General features: G+C 56.5%; 2 long non-coding RNA genes across 5 annotated transcripts; both read left to right on the forward strand.

Annotated features, from left to right (window-relative positions):
• Window positions 1-758: 758 nt before the first annotated feature.
• LOC132247326 (uncharacterized) lies at window positions 759-2,829 on the forward strand. Its single transcript, XR_009458637.1, has 2 exons — window positions 759-1,104; window positions 1,754-2,829. It is a non-coding gene; the product is annotated as an uncharacterized LOC132247326 (long non-coding RNA).
• A 650-nt stretch (window positions 2,830-3,479) lies between these two features.
• On the forward strand, window positions 3,480-12,012 carry LOC132247324 (uncharacterized). Of its 4 annotated transcripts, none has more exons than XR_009458631.1 (7): window positions 3,480-3,857; window positions 4,074-4,691; window positions 5,039-5,091; window positions 5,281-6,662; window positions 7,198-7,861; window positions 8,761-10,227; window positions 11,259-12,012. It is a non-coding gene; the product is annotated as an uncharacterized LOC132247324 (long non-coding RNA). The 4 variants fall into 4 exon arrangements; XR_009458633.1 differs by having other exon boundaries at window positions 5,281-5,526; window positions 6,459-6,662; window positions 8,761-12,012; XR_009458632.1 differs by having other exon boundaries at window positions 4,074-4,343; window positions 4,593-4,691; window positions 8,761-12,012.
• The last annotated feature ends 230 nt before the right edge of the window (window positions 12,013-12,242 follow it).

A 12,242-nucleotide genomic window follows, 5' to 3' on the forward strand; every position in this document is an offset into this window, starting at 1 on the left:
TGCCTCTGCATCCCCCTGCTCCCCATGGCAGCAGGCACTCACCCAGGGGGCTGCCAGCAGAGCCAGTAAAGCCAGTGCCGGCATCAGGGTTGTTCTGGCTGATGCCCGGGGTCCTCAGCAGGTGGAAAGGGCAGGTCTGGGGAGACACGGAGACACCTGAGCAGGGCTGGTGATAGGGAGGAGCAATCAACCAGGACATAAGCAGGAAATGGGGGCGCACTGTCTGCATGCACTTGATTTATAATGGCCCTTTTCAGATCTCACTGAACACAACGCAGATCTGGCTGTATATGTAGAGCCCGCATTGGAGGCAGGTCCGTGGTGATGCTTGCTCTGGCCCGTTGTCCCCGGGATCCTGTCACGCTTCCCTGCACACAGCGGGGCTCAGGCTGAGCTGAGCCGTGGCCCCAGGAACCGCTCTGTGCTCCCAGTCCCGAGCACTGCTGCATGTGCCCTGACCCCCAGGGCAGAGAGCAGAGAGGCCGGAGGATCTGGCCCCTGGGGGCTCAGGGTTACCCAGGACCCTGCCCCAGGGCTGTCCCTGTGCTTCACTGCCAGCCCCAAGACTCAGGTCGTCCCAGGCCGGGGACACCCGCAGTCCAGGCCAGACCCCCGGCGCCCACAGCCCCCGCGCTCAGCACTTTGCCTCAGGGGAATAAACACCCTGGTTGCCGTGGCAGCAGTGCTGCTGCCTCCAGTGTGACATCACAATCCCCAGCCTAACTGTCAGCCCGGCTCCGCCCAGTGTGGCTGTGGCGTCGCCGCAGCCAGTCGCACGTCCCGGTCCCCGTGTTCAGTCGTTAGTGTCTCAAGAGCTAGGTGATTAGGTGTTAGTTAGCTGTCGTTAGTTTGAGAGTTCATTATTCTCATAGTTTATTAGTTTATTCATTCGATAGTTCCTTAGTTAGATAGTTCAGTAGTTCGTTAGTTCATCCATTCGTTTGTAAGTTAGGTAGTTAGTTCATTCATTAGATAGTTTGTTAGCTCATTAGTTTATTCGTTAGTTAGATAGTTACTTCCCTAGTTCAGTAGTTAGTTAGTTAGTTAGTTAGTTAGTTTACTGTAGTTTCCCACCCGAGCGGCGGGAGCGCGCCTGTTGGAGCCGTGAGTGCCCGTTCTCACTCAGCCGTGGGCAGCACCGGGGACACCCGTGGGCCCATCATGGGGATTTGGGCGATGTGGCGAGTGGGCGGCAGGGGCTCAGGCTGTGCCAGGCCCAGGACACGGCCCCGTGCCTCGTCCCTGCTCTCGCCAGCCCGGCTCCTCTCACCCTCCTTCAGCTCAGGGCTGTATTTGTTGCAGACGCTGTGGCGTGAGAAGCTGCCACCGCTGCACCTGTGCTCCAGCACCCCGGGTGAGGTCTGGGCACTGCCCCCATGGCAGCAATGAGGGTGGCCGGCACGGGAGGCTTCAGGCCCACATGACCTCCCCTCCCTGCAGGGTTAGCCTGGCAGGCCAAGCCCCAGCTGTCCCAGGTTCAACTTGGACAGACCCGGCTCCATGCCCAAAACTGTCACCCCCTGCTCTGCACCAGCAAGGTCCTGGGGATGGGGAGCAGGACTGGCCCCCACGGGCTCCTGACTCTGCCCCTGGTCCTGGCCCATGCCCATGCCCTTGCCCGTGCCTTCACCCTGGCAATGGCCCTGCTGTCCTCTGCTCCCTTGCAGGGTGGGCCGCATGAGCTCTGGGACCCCCATCCTCACAGCAGTGCTCAGTCCCCCCAGCCTGATGCTCAGCCCTCATCTCCCCTCAGCACCAGATGCCACCCTGGGCGCAGGCAGGCAGGAAGCAGAACAACTCCCCCCCCATTAAAGGCACTCCATTTCTACCTCCCCTGGGGGCAGGGCAGGAGACGACGGACCCTGCACCCGGTGAGTTTGGGTCCAGCCTGAGCTGGGGGGGAGTTGTGTGATTGCGTGGGGAGGGGGCAAGGTCTCTGCATGGGGGCCCCCCCTCTCCCAACTCAGCCTCCATTCCCAGGGGCCGAGCTGATCCAGCCCTGCGGCACTTTCTCCCACCCTCCAGATGCCTCTTTGTGCCAGAACACCCCTCCCCAGCCTTACTGACCCTCATACCCTTGTCCCCTGGGACCCACCCCCTGCCAGGGGCAGTTGTATCTCAGGCGACCAGCCATGTCCCTGGGGTCTCTCCCAGACCTGCTCCCTGGAGGGACTCCCACCTGACCCCCATGGAGGAAGGCCCTGCCCTTGTGGCACATGTGGCAGAAATGCCACCGTCAGTGCCCCTCTCCAGAGACCTGTCTCAGCCAGCCTGGGAGGCTGGTGTTTCATTCCTCAGGGCGGGGATCTCCCACCTGGTCTACATGACAAAAGCCTGGCGCCTGGGAGGCGATGCTCTAGTCACCTGGGCAGGGAGGAAAGACCCGGCCCTGCGCGGGCCCAGGTAGCCAGGGATGCTGGGGAGATTGGTCGGCTTGTGGCCAGTATTGGCAGCTTCAATTGGACCGGGCTGCTGAGGTCAGAGAGGTGATTTAAGGGCTCGGTCCAAGAAGAAGGGCAGTCAGCCATTAGCCATGCGGTCATCCAGGTGAATCTGAGCCTGGCTCTCTCCTCATCACCGCATGCTCCAAGAGTGCCCTGCCTCCAGAGGAAACAACAACCACCTCTGGACGATGAGAGTGAGTAAGCTACTAAAGATCCAATTAGATATTTAGTTTCAGTAACTCAGATGCGTTTAAACGGCTACCTCAGCCACCCTGGTTTGCTCAATGGGATTCCTTTGATATTCCTGTAAGATTTCTATGATATTGCTCTACCTTTTACCCTGTTTCCGCCCTACCCCCTGTAATCAATAAAGTTCTCCTTGTGACCGGTGTGGGAGACTTATTGAGGGGTGGGTCTAAATTATGCCAAGGAGGCCCCTTAGGTCTGTGGACTAAGGGAGACTTTCCTAATAAGCCCCTGACTTGGGGAAGTGCCCCAAGTGCTTGTATTGGATCTAGTACCCATTGCACGATCAGGCCTGCGTTCTCCAAGGCGCGCAGAGCCAGAAGTGAGTCCAGAGCCTTGGATGGTGGCAGCGGGACCCCAGGCTAGCGGGTGTGCTCCAGGGAAGGGGTTGGCCGGACGGGAGGCACCCTAAGGGAGGCACTCGGAGCCTGGAAGGTGGTCGGGCGCAGGGAGGTGGGCGGCTCAACGCAGGAGCGCCCCCTACTGGCCCGCCACAGCACACAGGACTCCTGGCAGGTGCCCCACACGCTGTGTCCCAGAGGGGCTGGTCGCCCTGCGTCCTGGCAGCAGAGTGGGTCCAGCTGACCCGTGGCCCCTTGTCTCCCCGCAGGACCAGGAGCAGTGCCGGGGGGAAGTGGAGGGGTGTGGGAGACCCTCCCACCTGTGCTGGGCAGCTCTGCCAGGGGCCAGATGTGGCCAGACCCTCCCGCTGCAGTGAGTCTCACCCCTGCCCAGGGGTTCGGGGGGCTGATCTGTGGTCAGAGGTCTCTCACCAGGTGGCCTTTACCCTTGCCACCGCTATGCAGTGCGTGAGACCCCAGGGAGAGTCTCGCTCTCTGCCGACCCCACGGGCCCTGCAAGAATAAGGAAGGGGGTCGTGGACTCATCCCCCGATTACAGGGACAGTCCTTCCCAAACCAGAGTGTCGGAGGGGACCTGGGACCTTGAGATGGGTGGTGGGGACTCACCTGACACGGGTAGTAACAACCAACCCCCGGCACCCCCTGGGCCCAGGTCTATGAGCCCTGCCTGGCCCCAGGGTTATGGGGGCTGCTATCCCTGCACCCTGGGGAGATGGGGAGCTGTCTGCACAAGGGAGTCCATCGCCCCATCAGTTCTTTCCTTCCCCAGGTGGGGAAACCCTATGGCGGGCAGCGCTGTCAGCAGGTGAGCGGGACCTAGCCAGGCTGGGGGCTGCGAGGGGGAGCAAGTGGGCTGGGCGATGGCTGCATGGAGGGGTGGACCAGAGGGACAAGGCTGTAGCTGGACTGGGGGTTGTTGGGAAAACGCAGGGTCAGAGGGACAGATGGGGCAAGAGGTGGCTACAGACTGATGGGCCATGGCATGACGTCTCTCTAACCCGCACTGTCTCGTTTGCTGCAGCTGGAGCTGAAGGCGCTTCGGGCCCGGCTGGCACAGGTGGAGCAGGACATTGAAGTCATCCTGTCCTGGTAGCCGTGGGGCTGGGGAGGGAGCTGGCTGTTCCCGTTGTGCAGCACAGGGCTCGGGGCACAAGCCCAGGGGCCAACCCTGCCTCTGTGCATGTTTCTCCATGGGGAAGGGGTATTTTCTGAGACGGCGCCATCCACCTCTCTGAGCCCAGAAATGGTTTCTTGCCTCCACAGCGCACAGAAAAGGGAGGAGCGTCTCCGGGTGAGTTTACGTGGGGCAGAGGCTGCCAGGGCTGTGGGGCAGGGGAGGGAAGAGGCTGCGGCCAAGCTTGGCCAGGCTGGGTGACATCCCAGAGGCTGCTGAAGCTGGGAGCAGAGTCCCGACACATGGCGTGTGGGGAGAGGAGGGACCTGATGGGTGCGCAGAGAGGTAACGCTGGTAGGTGTGGGGCCCGATCCACTGGGCGCAGGCATGGGCGGGCTCTGACGGGCTGGGGGCATTCTCGTGCAGGCCCAAGTGGAGGCGCTGAGGAGCCAGAACCTGTTCCTGGTGCTGGCCCTCAAGGCCCAGAAAGAGCAGGACCAGGATCAGGATGACAGCCCCACGGAGGTGAGCCGCTGTGCATGCCCCTGCCCCGGGGGGAGGGGTAGTGTGCGTGTGCCCATGTGTGTGCACAGGGCAAGGCGGGCCCCTGCTGTGCCAGCCCCGCAGTGGAGGGGACAGGGGGTTGCCCTGGCTGCGTGGGTGGAGGGCTTGTGTGTGCAGTGCTGGACACCATGTGAGCTGTATGGATATCACAGTGGGACCAGTGGGGTGACAGGTCTGTGCTGCACTGACCTCCCCTGCTCCCTGGATTGCTGTTCCCCAGTCTCCCCCCATACTCCACCATGTGCCAGCTCTGGGCCCACAGGCTTAATTTTCTCTTCACTTATGTGCTCCTTTTTCATTAACAACAGACTTCCATGGATATGGAGGGGATGGCGGAGGAGTGCTGGCCACCCTGGGGGGGGTAAGTGGGGGACAAGGAGGGCAGGGTGAGGTGCGGGGCTGTCCTGGGTAGCTTGTGGGCTCTGGGCCAGGCTATGGGGTGTTGCAAGTGGCGCTGTTTGTATGTAGGGGAGTCCTTCCTTCTCCGGTGCTGGTGGGGATGAATTCAAGCCAGGACCAAAATATAACCAGTTCCTTTTTCTGCAACCAGAAGCATTAGCACCCGCCAGGAAATGGAGGCAGAGTCCCCTGAGGACAAGGGGACCCAGACCAACCTGCCCCAGTTTGTAGAGGCCAGCACCCAGGCAGAGGGCCCTGGGCACAAACATGCCAGCACCCAGACCAGGGCCCTCTGCCTGTCTGAGACGGGGTGTCAGACCGAACCCCTGCCCGTGACAGACGCTAGCACCCAAACAAATGTTCACCAACGTCAGAAATGACCAGGACATGGGGAGAGGTATGGTGCCTTTTGTATTGTTAGTTTGTGAGCCTGGAATCAGAGCTAGATGGGACCTGGGTGATGATCAGGGCCTCTTCTGCCTCCAGGCAGGTCAGGATGACCCATGATGCCCATCCCTCAGGGTGCCAGTGCCCTGAACCAAGCAGCTGTTGCCTGTGTCAGTTGCACATCATCCCTGGGCCTCTGGATCCTGTCCTCAGGCAGCGCGGGGACCACATCTTGGGAGGGGATTGCCCCTGGGCTGTATGAAGGCCTAAGAGGCAGGTGGGAGAGCTTCTTACCCTTACCGTAAATAAGTTCTTCCTGATGTCTAATTTAAATGTGCTCTGTCTGTTTGTGGCCATTATTTCTAGTTATCCCAAGGGGCACCCTGGTAAATAGAGTATCTCCTATTTCTTTCTGCCCCCTGCAACTCCCTGATGAATTTGTAGATGGCCGCAGGTCACATCTCAGCCTTCTCTTGTGGAGGCTGAAGACATCCAGGTCCCTTAATTTCTCTTCGTAGGACCTTATGTGCAGGCCCTGAACCATATGAATGGCCTCTGGACCCGCTCAAGGTTATCCACGTCCCTCTTCAAGTGCAGCGCCCAAACCTGGGCGCAGTTTTCCAGCTGCGCCCTTACCAATGCCGCAGAGAGGGGAAGTGTCACCTCCCCAAACCTGTTTGTGATGCACCTGCTAATGCATGATAGACTGTGGTTAGCTTTACTTATCACTTTGTCACACTGATGACTCAAGTTCATCTTGGAGTCGACTATGACTCCAAGATCCCGTTCTGCTGCTGTGCTGCTTAAAAGTCATCTCCCAGGTTGTAAGTGTGACGGTGACTCTCCCTAGGTGCAGCTCTTAGCACTTGACTTCACTTAAGTGCATCCTATTCTGTCCATAATGCATCTCTAACCAGTTACTTCTTGTGTAATCAAGAGCAGATGCCCCTCCCAGGGCATGGAGGCAGGCACCCAGGCCAGCCTGCCCCTGACCAAAGAGATCAGCACCCAGGCAGAGGGCCCCCGGCATGAAGACACCTGCACCCAGACCAGGGCCCTCTGCCTGGCTGAGGCAGGGTGCCAGGCTGGCCCGGGGCTGACGTTGGAGGCAAGCACCCAGAGCAACAGGCAACGACACGGGCAAAGGTATGATGCTTTTCCTAGTGCTAGCTTGTGAGAATGGGGTCTGTGTGAGGAGCGGAGGGAGGGCTGGAGCCAGGACTCTGCTCCTGGTCCTGGGAAGGGTCTCGCAGGTGGGGAGAAAGACAGGTCGAGGGCCAGGACCGCTGGTTCCTTCCCAGCTCTGGAGGCCTCTGGAGGCAACAGGTTAGTAAAGGGGAAATGACTAGTGTGTCTTCAGTAAGTCCTTTGACCACAAGTCCCTCCAGTGCCCTGTGTGTCTAGGTGGGGCAGAGCTGGGGCAGGGGGTCGACAGCCCTGGGCTCTCTGTGCTGGGAGCCCTCCCTGTTGTGTATATCCAGACCGTAGCCAGGAACCAGATCTAGGCCCAGCAGCACAGGGGGAGGAAAGGAGATGGGTCCGGCAGGGCTCGCAGGGCCAGTCACTGGGACAGAGGCAGTGGTGGAGAGAGAGGAGGCCGGGACATGGGCTGGTGGAAGTGGCAGGGCCTAGGAGTTTGGGTGTCTGTGAGGTGACCAGTGTCTCTGCCTCCCACCCCCAGTGCTGACACAGCAGCAGAGGGGAAGAGACAAAGGTGGGGAGCACTGAGAAGGTGAGTGTGCCCTTGCACCCCAGCAGCACCAGTGTGAGGGGTGCCGTCCAACAGCCCACATGATGATCAGGTGCCTCCTGCCTCCAGGCCACTCAGGATGACCTGTCCTCCCTCTGCCAGGGCTCTAGTGCCCCATAAGGACCGGCTATCTTCCATTTTGGCCCCTCATTGCCCACCTCTGGGCCCAAGGACCCTGCTGCCAGGGTTGTCACCCCGGGGTTTGGAAGTCAGAGCTTCTGGCCCCAGTCAGGCCTGCTGGGACAGAAAGCCCCACTGAGCCATGTGTGAGAACCACGTACTGCTCCTGGCTGGGGAGACTCTCCTTTACCCCGTGGTTGTTCCCCGGGGCTTAGTGTGGGGCCAAGATCCATCCCATCCCACTCATACTAGTTTCTTCTCGTCTGGCCTGCATCCCAACCAGAGCATGCCCTGACTCTGCCGTTCTCCCACAGACTCGCCTGGATTGTCCCGTGCTGTTTTGCCCCCAGGAGATGAACAGCTGAACTCCTCCCCTCCCCACGCACCTCTGTCCTCCCCTGCCTCCATCCTCCCCTGCCTGATCCGGGATGGGCCCACAGGATGCCAGCATTGGTGATTCTGCCTCTCTGAGCATGTAAGAGGTTTCCTGTTCCTTCTAGGTTTCCGCAGTCTCTTCTTTTGTCTCGTTGTCTTGGGCCTGCACGCTCCGACTGAGGGGCCGTCATGACCTCTAGAGCTTCTTCGGGCTAGAAGGAGCCATGTCCTTTGAACATGTCCATAAGCCAGGCAGGCTGCAAGTACATGTGAGCTATAAGGCAAGGAGGATGCACAAGTGCGAACAGCAAATCAAGCGGCACGGTATGAGCCACTGCTGCATTCCTCCAGTTTTACACCTGTTCAGCTTTCTGGCTTTAAATGGAGTGCCCTTGTCCTAGATCTGGACCATCAGATCTGGACTGTACAGTCCAGCCCAATGCCATCAGACTGATGGTTAGGTTTTCAAAAAGGCTTAAGCTTGGTATGCCCAGCTTTGCTTCTTCTGAGTGATGTAGGGTCGACTGCTGCCTTCTGAGTCAAGGGTGGTATTTGCTGGCCAGGGGCCAGTTTATGACAGGGGATTGCTTCTCTTGGTGCCCCACGCCCTGGCTGGTGCTCTCGGGGGGAGACCAGCGGTCTTGCCAGTGTTACATTGCTGTCTGATGGACGACCTCCAAAGTATCCAGCTGGAAACTCCACGTTTCCTAGAAATAATGTCTCTTGTCCTTGTTCTCAGAGCAAAGATGTGCATATGGGCCTAAACATTTTTGTGGATGGCTGCAGCTTTTATGATGAAGGAAAATGTTTGTGACCACAGGTCATCATTCAGACAGCCCTGGGGAAGATAAAGTAACCAGGCTATATGCAGGCTGATCCATCCTTTACCACTCCTCCAAACCCCAGCCCATCATGTTCCCATTTGCTTGTAGCATTCAAAGCCCTAGGAAATCTTCATGTTGAGATTGGCCCCCTCACTCTCATGTATCCTTGTAACAGGCCTCCACCTGCCACAGCTCGGCACTGAGGCTCAGGTGCCCTGGCTGCAATCAAGGCAGGCAGTGCCATGCCAAACTGAGGACCCCACCGCAATTGCTCCGAAGACTGGTTGGAATAGCCTAAGAGAGGCCCAGAGAGAGAGGCACCCGGGGCTTGCACTGGGACACTTGAAACAGGATTGGATGCTTTGCCAGCTGCCAGAAAAAAATCTGGCAGTTTTCCCCAAGCCCACCACACTTGGGGAAGCATTGGACAATTTTCCAGCTTCTATAGCATTTAGGAAAAACCTGGAGGCTCAACTCACCACTGCAAGGAGTCCAGCAGGCTCCCACCACAGACCAAAATACCCAGGGAAGCACCACACCGCTCTCCGGACTGCCGGAGCATCGGGTACACAAGTGGATGCTCTCCCTCCCAGCACAGATGCAGCAGGGCCCCAAAATGCACGCACAAAACCTGTGCAGAAGCCTCCAGCTCAGGTGTGGATGGGAGAGGGCTATCCAGGGTGACCTGAAGTGGGAAACAGGCTCCAGCGAGGAGGCTTCCCAACACCACGTACCCAACCAGTACACCTGCGGGCTTGAAGCACCCCAGCAGGAGGCCAGCAGGAAAGCAGGCCTCACCCAGGCACAGTGGTGCCCACCATGAGATGGTGCCATACCTGGCCTCGTGCCTGGGTGGGAAGAACTCTTGCAAAAATGGCAACAGGCCAGGAAACATAGGAGCCCGGTGCGGGGTGAGAGAGGAGAGCACCAGCACAGGCCAAATCCATGCCCAAGAAAGGGATTGTAGAGCAAGCAGGCATCGTGGCCTTGCCTAGCCGCGCAGTATGAGCTAATCAACTTCCATGACCTTTTTAGTTGTGATTTTGCACATAGAAGGCAGAAGCAGAATCCTTGTGGTCACAACTCTCGCCAGACACCTCACATAGAAGAAAAGACAACGTCATCATGCCAAGATGTCACCGTGGCTAATTACAAGACCCGAGTAGAAAGGGGTGAGCTGCAGGGAAGGAGGAGCTCCAGACAAGTCATGAACATGCTGTCACACCTGGACCCCCAGGGAACCACTGATCCCCACCTCTAGGCAAGTGAAAGTTCACCCAGTGGAAACAACAAAGTTGTGGTGTGGTGTGACCCAGGCGGGTGGGATGTGCCTGCAGCCCAATGCCAACTACACTGAGCATAAGCCTGTCACAAACCCACTCCCCCTTGCAGTAAAAGTGTTTTCTATCAATATGCCTTCCCCTTTCTGACACCAGGTCAAGCCCAGGATGATTGCAATGAGGCCTGATGTTGGCAGTGGGATCCTAGTCGAGAACCAGAGAGGGGTGAGGATGCTGCAGCACTACAGACTCCCTGTGCAGTTGGCCTAGGCACAGCAGGATGCCTGATCCAGCCCATTGCCTGACTTCTGATTGCATCCAGAGCTGCCGTGTGTCCCGAGGCCAAATATCAAGCTGTCACGGTACACCTTCTTTTCAACCTTTCCGTGTTCTGGGAATTGTAGGAGAATGCCTTGGGGGCTGCCTGACATAGGTCAGGATTGTCTTTTTCTCCTGCTGCCTGTCATAGTGCCCCGCATACAGCATGTCCCACAACATAATACACACCTTGTTTGAGGAAGACAGAATGGAGAGAAAAAGCTCTTTACGTGTAGGACCGAACTGGGGAGCAGCAGCAAGGCACCGGAGCCGACTCATTACTCTGCACCCTGTAGATCACATGAAGGTTTGACTTTATTGCTCCCAGGACCTGGCAGAAACTGCTCTTACTCCATGTCTTCGTGTAATGGATAATGGGATTTCCCACAGCGGGTTATTTTTCAAAAAAAGTGTTTGTTGTATTTTGAAAAAGACAGTACTTCCTAGGCTGACATATTAACAAATCCCTGATCCTGCAGGAGAGGAACTGCTGGGAGCGAGGGAATGATACCCAGTAAGATCCTGGAGAGCTTGAATGAGCACAGCAGGGCTAAGCTGATCCTCTCTCTGTTTTGCTCTCTCCGAATACACACTTTGCTGCACGAGGAGGTTGCAGAAGTCCCAATCTTAGTGGGGTGCTGCAGCTCAAGCCCCAAAGCTTTGGTCCTGGCAACGAGCCCTGCAGCTACCTTTCCCACTCTGCAAACAGGCAGGCATTCATCCCTTGAGTGGGCTGGGGAGGGACACTGGGACACCATTTGAGCTTATATTTGAAAGGCTCTGGCTGGAGTGGGAGACAAGCTTGTGTTTTTCTCTTTTCCTGAGTATCCTGCTCCAGTTCTTCCCTCTCCTCCCCCAAGCACCAACCCCACACAATACTTGCCCAAAGATTAGAGCGATAGACAAAGTGTCTGTGCGCATGTCTGCAGTACACTGGCTACTACCAGTGGGTACGACAGAACTAGCCTGTCCAAGTGCCTGTCCGAAGGGTCTTCATTTTCCTGGTGTGGAAATAACAGGGGATTGATTTCACTCATACAGGCTTTTAGTTCTGCTTTCTTTTTCTCTCTCATAGGCAGAAGCCTGTCCTTTCAAGCCATCCTCACAAGGTTTCCTTCCTGTGAAGCAGTGTGTGTGTTTCCTGATGCACAAGGTCATTCCCATGTTAAAAGAAGACATGCATAGGCCTCTTGCTTCAAAAGCAAGTCCCACAGTGATAGATGAATGGCAATGGGCGCAGACATGTATGATTACCAGAAGCCCCTGGTCACAGACCTTCCCCTGGTCACGGAACTGCACATACAGAGCCAATGACTGAATGATGATGATTTGTACTTCGAGTTGAGACAGGTGTGTAATTAGGCAGCTGCAATTATACCCCTCCTCCTCATACCCCTCCTCATGTTTGACATGATAGGCTAGGTTAAGAGTCTACAAACAACTGCTTATAATCAATTCACTACCAATTTTTGAGGTTATTAATAACCCCCATAGACCAAGGCTTATATCAAGAAGGCCATTTTGATATCCAGAAAAATGGATCCAGCAATGGAAGACAATTGACATCATTAATAAATTTCTTATCATGGACCCCACATCTAAACCTCCTGGTTCCCTTTTCCTAAGGCAGAGCTGGACTACATTGAACAAGGCTCATAGTTGAAAACTACCTATTTTTAAATAGAATTGTTTTTAAGCTCCCAAGTATCAGTGTGACATCTTGTACCATCTATACTTTCCCCAGAGCCAGGGACTCTGCTCCTCAAAGCTTGCAAAAAAGGACAATTTTCTTGCGATTTCCCAGTCGATCTAATAAAAGGTGTCATTTTGGAACCAAGAGTTCTAGTTTTTTATATGTCTTCTTGTCTCAGACCAACACGGCTACCAAGTACACTCCTCAAAGGTCTATTTGAATTGCTTTTTCTTAACCCCTCCACTGTTCTTGGCTGGCTTCTTGCGACCAGAGTTTTCTCCCTATGCCTGCAAATTTCCACCCTTCTCCCACCCACAGACTAAGCTGGCTTATATAGCTTGTGTCATAATGCACTTTGTGGGAAAT

This window comes from Alligator mississippiensis, unplaced genomic scaffold (assembly GCF_030867095.1).
Source record: "Alligator mississippiensis isolate rAllMis1 unplaced genomic scaffold, rAllMis1 scaffold_21, whole genome shotgun sequence".
NCBI classification, from domain to species: Eukaryota; Metazoa; Chordata; order Crocodylia; family Alligatoridae; genus Alligator; species Alligator mississippiensis.